The 10,999-nt window shown below is 33.6% G+C and overlaps 1 pseudogene; it reads right to left on the bottom strand.

Annotated features, from left to right (window-relative positions):
- Positions 1–5,442: 5,442 nt before the first annotated feature.
- Positions 5,443–8,522, bottom strand: LOC18028293 (annotated as a pseudogene).
- Positions 8,523–10,999: the final 2,477 nt, after the last annotated feature.

Genomic DNA, 10,999 nt, shown 5'->3' with positions numbered 1-10,999 from the left:
AGAAATGTCTTTGGACCTATAGTCATTACACCAGAAGATGTAATGCCAGTCGGGTGCAAATGGGTCTTTGTGAGAAAAAGAAATGAGAAAAACGAGATCACAGGATATAAAGCCCGACTTGTGGCACAAAGTTTTTCTCAAAGACCGGTAATTGATTATGAAGATACATATTTCCCGGTCATAGATGCAATCATATTCAGGTACTTAATGAGCCTAACGGCATCTTAAAATCTAGAAATTTACCTTATGAATGTTGTGACTCCATATCGATACGGATCACTTGATAATGATATATATATATGAAAATCCCAGAGGGAGTCAAGATCCCAGAAAGATCAAAGATGCCTGAAGCATCTAAAGATATATGTTTGGTCAAATTACAGCGATCACTTTACGGATTAAAACAGTCCGGACGCATGTGGTATAATCGCTTGAGTGAATACTTGTTGAGTAAAGGATACATCAACAATGCGATATGCCCTTGCGTGTTTATTAAGAAATCCTCATCAGGATTTGTGATCATTTCTGTATATGTCGATGACCGGAACATAATCGGAACTCAAAAGGAGATTGATGATGCAAGAACTCACATGAAAGAAGAGTTCGAAATGAAAGATCTTGGAAAGATAAAATTTTGTCTAAAGCTCCAGATTAAGCATTTCCAAGATGGAATATTTGTGCATCAATCAAATTACACCAAAAGGGTGTTAAAACGCTTTAAAATGGATAAAGCAACTCCGTTGAGTACTCCAATGGTCAATAGATCACTTGATATTAACAAGGATCCATTTCGACCTTGTGAAGATAGCGAAAATGTATTAGGTCCTGAAGTACCTTATATGAGCGCTATTGTGGGCTTATGTATCTTGAAAATTGTACTCGACCAGATATAGCTTTTGCTACTAATCTACTTGCAAGATACAGCTCATCTCCTACACGCAGGCATTGAAATGGGATAAAGCATATCTTTCGTTATCTCCAAGCGATCTCGTGGCGTTCTCAAAAACAGACTTTGGTCGCCACTTCTTCAAATTATGCGAAAATCATTGCTCTCCATGAAGCTTGTAGAGAATGCATATGGCTCCGATCTATGACTCAACATATACAAGGTGCAAGTGGAATAGTCATCGATACGGAACTAACAAAAGTGTTCGAAGGTAATGCTGCGTGTGTCGCTCAACTCAAGGAATGTTTCATCAAGAGTGATTGTACAAAACATATTCCTCCAAGATTTTTCTCTTACACTCAAGAACTTGAGAAGAATCAAGAAGTGGATATCCAATATGTTCGCTCGAGTGACAATGCAGCAGATCTCTTTACTAAGGCGCTTCCCACTACATCATTCAGAAGACATGTCCATAGTATTGGAATGCGCCGACCGCAAGATCTATGAAGAAAATTTATATTCATCACTTTGAGAGAGAGATTACGATATTGTACTCTTTTTCCCTTGTCATGGTTTTTATCCCAATGAGTTTTTCTATGATAAGGTTTCTAACGAGACAGTACGTAATATGTTATTAGTGATGGATAATCAACATGGAGTGTTAAGGAAATGATTTTCCACCATAATATTTACCTATCCTTAATGTGATGATGTGTAGGTTTCTTTACCTTTTAATTGTGGTAGTTTATGTTTGCTTTCCCATATAAATAGATGACATTTCCTCATTTCATTTTGTAAGTAAAAAATGAAGTTAAATTAAAAGCTTTTTCTCTTCATCCCTGTAAAATTTTCGCATTGATATTCAATTATCCCCAATTTCTTAACCTAATTGGTTCAGCCCATAATTTGATGCCCTAGGGTTCGTTAAATTTTTAAATTAATTTGGGGCTTTCGATTCTCTTGCTAAAAAATGATTGAATTTTGGTTTTGGACTCTTGACTTCATAATTGTAGTCGTAAATTGAAATTATTAGGGTTAGGGTTGCATTCAAATTTAGAGATTTTTTTTTTATTATGGGATTCATTGATGGAAGAGGTTTTCAACAAAGTGTTCTTCACTGTTCATAAAACACAAAAATATTTTTAAAAAATAACTAAGCACCCCTTACACCAGCTCATTGATGGAGGTGCTTTAAGTCCATAACACTTGAATAGTTGTGAGACTCGTCTCTTCTCTTCTCTTATTGTTTCTTTTGCTTTTATCACCTGAGTTCTTGCGTTGTGAGTTGTGGTACTGTTAGTGTTATTATCATATTGGACCTCCTGGCTCTTCACACATGCATGATATTTGCTTATCTTATATATATATATATATATATATATATATATATATGTAAATATACTAATTAAGTACGTTGATGTCTTTTTATGTTCCTACATTAGTCCTCTCCTGACTATTGAAATATTTATCTACTATCTACTCTCTTGTATCATTTTCTCTCCCCAATCAGTTTACTAAACCATTTTCTTAACTTTTTGTGTGGATAAAATACTACATTATTGATAGTTCTAAATATTCTAGACATCATTAAAAATATAATTAGTTTTTAATCGATTTCCCAATAATATTTGTAAGAGTATTGGTTGGATTTTCAGAAATGTTAACGCTATTCAGAGTTAATACATTTTCTCGCATTAGATTGAAGTTTTGGCTTGCAAGAAACAAAGTTTTGCATTAAACTTTCAATAAACAGATTTCACAAGATGTGTCCCTCATAATTGCAATTTACAGGTCAGTATGCTTACTTACGCGTTAAACACACACACACATATATATATATATATATAATACATATAATTAATTAATTAATCATAACTAAAAGATTTACAATTGTATATAAACCCATATAATAATTATTCTTACAATTATATAAATATATATATATATATATATATAATACATATAATTAATTAATTAATCATAACTAAAAGATTTACAATTGTATATAAACCCATATAATAATTATTCTTACAATTATATAACTGGTGCTTTAGGAAAAAGATATTAGAATTATAGTGTAAGAATTTATACCAACTTAATATATTAACATAATATTTCTAGAAAATTTTCAAGATAATGTGTAAAGTATTTAAAAAAAAGAGAAAAAAAAACATGGAGTATATATTTAAAGAAAAGACAGAGAAGGATTCCGTGTTAATGTTTGGGGACCAAACCTGCAAGATGGCGAGTCTAATGGTAAAGAGACCTATCTACATTGACATGCCTAAAGTCTTACTAACATTATTGACCTCAAATTCAAAAATACATAAATATCTGATATGGATGGTGTGGTTACTTTGTGTGGCGCATTGACATCGGCTGAATCTGGTTATTCACATGCCTCTCAGTTTTTTTTAGTTACTATATTAGCCAAATACTTTTAAAAAAAAATTATGACATTAATATACTTAGGATCATACAGTGAATATTATGATATTATAAAAAAGATATGAATATATATAAGATCATACTGTAGAGATTATGATATCGTAGATATTATTACATGAAAATACATAATAAGGGCAGATGAATTATGATATATAGCTGTTTCTCTATTTTTAGAACACACAAATAAGAAAACTTATCCGCATTAACGTGAGACCCCGAATAATTGGTGAAATGTGGTAATATTTTTTGTGTCTACCAATCTACATTTTTTTTCTTTACCGTAAAAATAACATAATAAACATTTTGGAACACCATATTAAATTTATATTATCCACAAACTCTTGTATAAATAAATCTGAATTCTGTAATCCATGATGCAAAACTAAAAAACAGTTGATATTACTCAGTAAAAATTCTTCTTTTGAATTCAAGTTACCTCAGAATCTGTCCAAAATAAAACAACAAAAAGATTGAGACACTATTAGCTATATGAAATTACAAATAATGAGAAACTTGAAATCTGAGAAATATTTACCTTCAACTTTTATTAATAATAAAATTTAATTATTATTATTTTTTTTAATATTAATTTTATTATATTAAACATATATGAAATAAAGTTTGTACAAATATGTGCATAATGATAGATCTAAAAGATATATTAGTGTCTTAAGGATCCATATTTAACTCAAACCCATAAATACTCATGACAATATTTTTAAAACTTGGTCTTTTAGTTTGTCCCACATCGACAAACTTGGATAGTTGAGAAGGGGAAGCAGCACTATAAATAAGAGTCTTCATCTGTGCTTCAATTGAAACGTTCTCGCTTAGGTCGCGGATCAAAGATCGAAGTCTGTGTTCGGTCACTCCAATTGGGCTTGTAAATAGGCCCGATAAGAAATTTGTTTTAGTCAGTTTAAAATTAATTATTCGAATACAAAATTGCGGCAGTTGGACTGATCAGCGACTAAGCGGCTGATTAATTTTCAAGGTGGCTGATTTATCGTTTTGTCGATAAACCTGATTAATCGGCATTGTCGTCATCATCCTCTTCTGTTCGCTGCATTTCCTAAAAACCATGTCGATGCAAGACTACCATATGACAAAGCAGATTGACAAAGCTCTAAACAAATCTCAAAAGGTCTTAATGAAGATTACGTTGTGGATATGACAAAGCAGATTGACAAAGCTCTAAACAAATCTCAGAAGGGTCTTAATGAAGATTACGTTATGGATTATATTAGCTTCTATGGGTTAAAATCTCCATTTTCTAATGATGACATGCCACGCTTTATGAAGTTCTGCTATGCTCCAGAACGATATTGCGTGTGCAAGCAATGTAATGAGTTGGCTAGATCGGGTTTGGGAAAAATGAATATTGATATGAAACTTCATCTAGCTAAACCGGAGGCTGCTGATCTCATGATCACGAGAGATATCTATGGCAAGGCTCGTCACAACCTCATCAGAAAGCCTCGCCCTTTTCTCTCAGTCTTTCTCTTGATAACGGGTGATCCAGAATTCAAAAAGAGTATGATATATCTCAAAGAGAAGAACATAAGAATCATGCTCGCTCAGCCCGAAACGTCTACAATAGCATCTGAGGGATTCTCGGCGGCATGGCGAGTCCCAGATTTGTTATCTGGAAAAGGACCTTACTATGAAGAATGAAGTAAGAAGAAGACAGTCACCAGCCCTTTCAAGATTATATCTGCTTAAAACCTTATCACTTGAGATACTTTATTTTGTTGTTGTTATATTTCCTCTAACGTTTGATTGATTCTGTAAACGATAGATTTGCTGAAAAAAAGATCAAGAAAAACCTTTATTGATATGAAATCGAAAGATACACCACCAAAGCGTATAATTTTGAAAGCAATCTCCCTTGAATCTCTACACCCAGAGATCAAGCCACAATCCACAACAACCATTAAAAGAAAAGTAAAACAATTAGAATCCTTTTATACTTGAGGACTTTTACAGATATGAAGCGACTTGTAGTTGTTTCTTCACATCTTGTGTGTAATCCCAAAATTAGTTTGATTTTTTACAAGGCTTTTCAAAAACTCAAATTCTTCTTCATTTACGCTTCTAGTTGTTAAAGTTCATTTCTGGAATGCAAGGATTTGTATATCAAACCCTTTGCTTGAGTCAGACAAGCTTGATGTAAAAGAAGCCAACACTACTTGCATAGCATATTTTATAGATCAGGTAAGAGTATAGGCAAAGTAAGGAAGTAAATAGAGTAGAAAGGGTACCTTATCAAGAAGAATTTTTTGGAAATACTCTAGACGTAAAACAATATTTCGGTAATTCATTGCAGTTGTCTGCAAATTACAGAAGACAAACACAGATTAAAACTCTTTATATGTATAGCTAACTTGTGCAATCAGAAAGAAACTTTGTGTTCTACACACCTCTGAAACACAACGATTGTTTTCATAAGATTTCCAAGGCTGAAGTTCCATTACAAAAATACCATCCTTAAAAGCAAAGACAACAGTCAATTGCTGCGCATATGAGAAGAGAAAATGGACACATTCAAGTACAATGTAGCTACTGGGTTAAAAAGACGCCAAATCTCTGAAAACAAGGTTATCAAACTGTCGTCACCCCAATTCAAATGAACCCATTTTGTCACACTCAAACTGCATCAAAGAGCAAACATGTCATCAATAAAACTGTTTGTATTTGGATTTCAACTAAAGATGAGACCTCCTTTAGGAAACAGTGAGATCAAAAGGCTTAGTGACATAAGATTCTTTAGCCAAAAACATCAGGCAAATATTTTCTAAATTACAGTAGTTGAGTTTCATACGTATTTTGTGGTATGAGCATTACCAAAAAAATCGGTAACGTTCTTAATTGTTGCCAATTCTCTCCAAGAAGAAGAAACCAAACTTACAGAGTGAAAGAACAGGCAAAAATAAAAAGAAATTTACCATAGAATTGTATCATAACGATTGTCGTCAAATTTTTGAGTTTGAACAAAATTCTCTTTCTGAAACGAGACAATTTGAGACAGGTTTTTAGTTTCTTGGTTGTCTGACTTTGTCACACCATTGGAAATGGATACAGATTCCTCCTTCAAACCCTATGAGCTATATTTCTTTTCATTTGGCCTATCAGAATTCTGCATTCTCACAAACTTCTTACGATGTTAGTGAGCATCCTCAATGCGACCTTCAGCCAAAGGAAATCTAGTTCAATGCACAGGAAACAATTACTTCAGAAAGATAAAACTTATGAAAGCTTCCAAAATACATATCTGGATTAAAGTATCTATTGTTCTGTGTTTCACTTGAGTTAAGACTTAATATGAGATACTAGATTAAATCAAACTAAACATTTTCTCCAGACTTGAATGATAACATATGTAGCTAACAGTTTAATCTATGTCCTATATGAAAAAGAAAAATCTTGGAAGATATTACGACAACCAATAGTGCTTACTTGAATAATATCCACTCCAAGAATGCTCCGACAACTAAACTTTTTAGCTGAAGAAAAAGAAAAGCAAGATGTTAACAAAGACATATCCAAGACAGTGAAAGTCCAATCACACTTTGACATAGCATTCTCATAAAGAAATCAAATCAGTAGAAACCATACAACTATACAAATACTCACAAAGGGCCACATCTACAAATATAATAGGGGCATTAGATTCTTGTACCAAGAAAGGATTTTTCGGTGTTCTTCAAAAAATGTGTTTAGCAAATGTATAAGAAGCTTACCAATATGGATAGTCATAATCCTGCTATTGCAGCCAATGTCAAGACAATCCTTGCCCTCAAACCATTCTTTCTTCACCACTTTAAGCCGAGGACCCTCATCAATATCATGGCTAATCTAACACATTATAAGTTTTGTCAAAAAGAAAACCCAAAATCAGATACTTAAAACCAATCACAAAAAAACACTCTTAAACATCAAAAAAGATGAGGAGACTCACTCTGTATCCACATTACTCAAATCCAAACCCAAAGGCATTAATCTGAATTAGAATCTTAAACCTATCTCAACTTTGGAAGAAGAAGGAGTGGATTTCTTACTTTAGTTACACTCAGATAGCAACGGTTTGTTCGATGATGTTCTTCATAGATCTGTCCATCCAATGAATCCCACAAACAAGAGACTCACACCCTCTAAGTACTTTTTTTTTTCTTTCCAATTAGGATCAGACTGAGACAGTCAATAACAAGCAAACACCTTGAGAACATGAGAAACTCGAAGAAGGATCTTGTTGGCGGTACCCAGCTCTGTATCACAGACCACGTATCCGTCCTCGGGCATTGGTTGCAGTGAGTCCAAAATCTTGATACTGTACATTTTTTTCAAAGTTTCGTCGAAAGCAAACCTTGACCCAAGCCCATAAATTGCAAACAGTACGAGCAAAAAGCCTCAAACATTGTTATCGAAACTATGTTTTAAGATATATGTAGTGTCTTACCTGCAGTTCCCAACATTTATGACATCACAGAGCGACCAAAAGGGTTTCTTCAGAGAGAGTCTCCGATCTTTGTCCATGTGAACCCAAAAATTATAAGGCATCTCCGTGTTTCCGTGTTTGTATAGCATTAAGTAATGCGTCCTCAGCAATCTTGGATAGAGATTCCTGTTTAAGGGTCCCGAATTACATCACAAGTAAATATTATTACTCGATACACATTTCTATTATAGCAATGATGAAAGATTTTTTTATGCACAAAAGATACTTACCTTTCTGGCAGTCGCTCTCTAGGACTGAAACCCAATCCACGAATTTTTGTGTAAACGGCTAATCTTGTTTGAATTGCAAAAAGTGCTCCAAAGTCGCCAAATGGATCGCGATAGTACTGATTGTTGAAAAGCGAAAGACGTGGAGATGCATCGATATTTATCCATCCTAGGTTTCCGTCCTTTAACTGACTGCAATATGATGCACTCACATCAGTCTAGAAATATTTCCCTCTTTTGTATCCTTGCAACAACAGTATATATTGCACATGGGAACTCACCAGGCCGACACCACGATAGAGGGGATATTGATGTAGAAACGACCAGGTTGCTTCACCAAAATAAGGTTCATATATGCATAAAGGGTGACCCGTTCTTAGCAGCTCACCTTCGTCCCTCTCATGTAGATCATTCTTACTTCGATCTGCCCTTTTTGCGCTTTTATATACTTCTTCCCACGTCCCATGATACTGCCAGGCTCTGCCCTTCAGCTGCATAACAACACAAGAATAAATTAATTAGACACGTAGGAAATGGAGATGAGAATGTCATTTCATGAACTCGCATCAGAAAAGCTTACCTCCTTGTCTTCTCGTCTTTTTCTACTGTTAATCATTTGAAGAGATCTCTTCTTCCCATATTTCATATACAAATGAATCATCATTAAAAACCCCAAATCTCATAGCTTCTCATGAGGTAAGATTCCATTGTCTTGGAGAGAATTTTAGAATAAAATTTGAAGTGAAGATGAGATAAATTAAAAAAGAAAATCCAGATGATAAAATCACAAAATTATGAGGATTATGGGTATATAAGATGGTGGAAAAAAGAAGAAGAAGATTGGTTGTGTTCGGCTCATAATTGCAATCAGTCTTAATCTGGTCTAAATCCGGTTTAGGACATCTCCAAATACAACTTCAAGTTTGATGATGTTTGTCTCTAAAGGCAAAACCTCAAATCTAATCTCACAAAATTTAAAATATTGCATAGTCTTTAATTTTAATTATTATTAATTAAAATTATATAACTTTATAAATAACAAATTAAAGAAACATACACTAAAAATATCATTAACTAAATTTATATTATAGACTTTATAATAAAACAAAACATTACATTATAAGATAAAGTACATAAACATAATAATTAAAATACACAAACTAAATTTTAAAATATTACATTACACCAAATTATTCAACAAAACTATTTTCATAATGCTCTCAAAATATGATCAATCAATGCTTTTTTGAAGTGTTAAATGAGTTTCTTTATTTTTTTATCTATAATATTTCTTTTATATTAGTATTTTTAATTTTATTTTATTTGCAAATATAGAATTTATACAAATGAATGTAAAATATATGCGAGATATAAAATTGTTTGGATTAAACTGATAAACATAAAAAAATAAAATGATTATTTATGAAAGATATAATTGTGATGACTAAAATACAAATAAAAACTGCAAACCTCAAATTTGAGATCTTGATTTGGAATCTAGCTTGGAGTTACAACAAACCTGAATTCAGAGAAAACTTGAGCAAGATAGAACTCTTTGACAACGCTGTCTATGCTGATTTGATGAGAACAAAGCCGGAGACTTGGTGCAGGGCATTTTACAAGCTTGGACCATATTGTGAAGACGTTGAAAACAATTCCGTAGAATCGTTTAACAATTCTATAGGTAGGAAACTATCTCTGCTTTTCTGTTAATGTTTATATTTGTGAGTTTTTTAATAGTTGTGTTTCATTGTTGTTTCAGGTAAAGCTAGAGATAAAGCTTTAGTGCCGATGCTAGAGACCATTGCCAAACTAGCAATGGTTCGTATAGCCAAGAGAAGTGCCAAAGCTATTAACCACCAAGGGATTTGTACTCCATATGTGAGTAAGTGCCTAGCTGAGTTGCTTGAGGATGCTTCGAAATGCATTGTCCAACCCTCTACCAACATGCAAAATTATTTAAAACTTCACGGGTGTGCTTATCGAGTTGACTTGACGGCGAGGACCTGTAGCTGCAGAAGATGGCAAATCACTGGGATCCCCTGTGAACATGCATACGGTGTGATGATCAAGAAGGGTATTGAAGCTCAGCATTACGTTTGCCATTGGTTTAGGACTGAGATGTGGAGAGATACTTACACAGATGGTGTTATTCCAGTTAGAGGTGCTCGTTTTTGGCCTGTTGGAGAAGAACCGTCCATTGTTCAACCTGTGGTGCCAGATATGCCTGGTCGGAATAAGGTTACTAAGGCGGATAAAAAAAGAAAGAAAGGCAGAATGAATCTCCGGTGAAGAAGAAAGACAAATTGCTGAAAAGAGTCATGCATTGTAAAGTTTGTGGAGCCGCTAATCACAATTCACGGTTTCATAAAAAGAAAACATTGGTTTGTTCTCTTCTTTGTGTGTTTTTGGATAGTAATCTCTCATCTTCTCTGTATACTAATGTCACTTTTTCTTTGATTTTACAGGCTTCTCAAGGTGAATCATCATCTCAGCCTGAATGTTCACAACAAGTACTTACTCAGCTTGGGGAATGAAGATGTTTATGCGGTTGTGTTTTCTTTGATTTTTCGACCTGTTTTGTGTGTGTTTTGGAACCTGTTATAAAACCTTCTTTCTTTGGCATCTATTTTCGGATCTGTTGTGGTCTGTGGCTATGCATGATGTCTAGGTTTATAAACAATTGAGGCTGTCTTAATGTTATGTCATATTCTGGTTATCTTATGATTATGTTTTTGTTTAGTCATTTAATGTAGTTTTAGGGATCATACGATCAACACAAGTTGAAAAAAAAACAAACCAATACACCAAGTGACTCTAAAACAAATACCATTACCACATGAGAGACAAACCAACAAATAGCTTCAAACAAGTTTGCCAAATGAGCTTAAAACATAATACCAAAGACAATTACCAGAACTACAAAGACACAACTAATAAGCT

This window comes from Eutrema salsugineum, unplaced genomic scaffold (assembly GCF_000478725.1).
Source record: "Eutrema salsugineum unplaced genomic scaffold, Eutsalg1_0 scaffold_1, whole genome shotgun sequence".
Classification (NCBI taxonomy): Eukaryota; Viridiplantae; Streptophyta; class Magnoliopsida; order Brassicales; family Brassicaceae; genus Eutrema; species Eutrema salsugineum.
The sequence above is the reverse complement of the archived record's forward strand: the minus strand, read 5'-3'. Positions and strand labels throughout refer to the sequence as shown.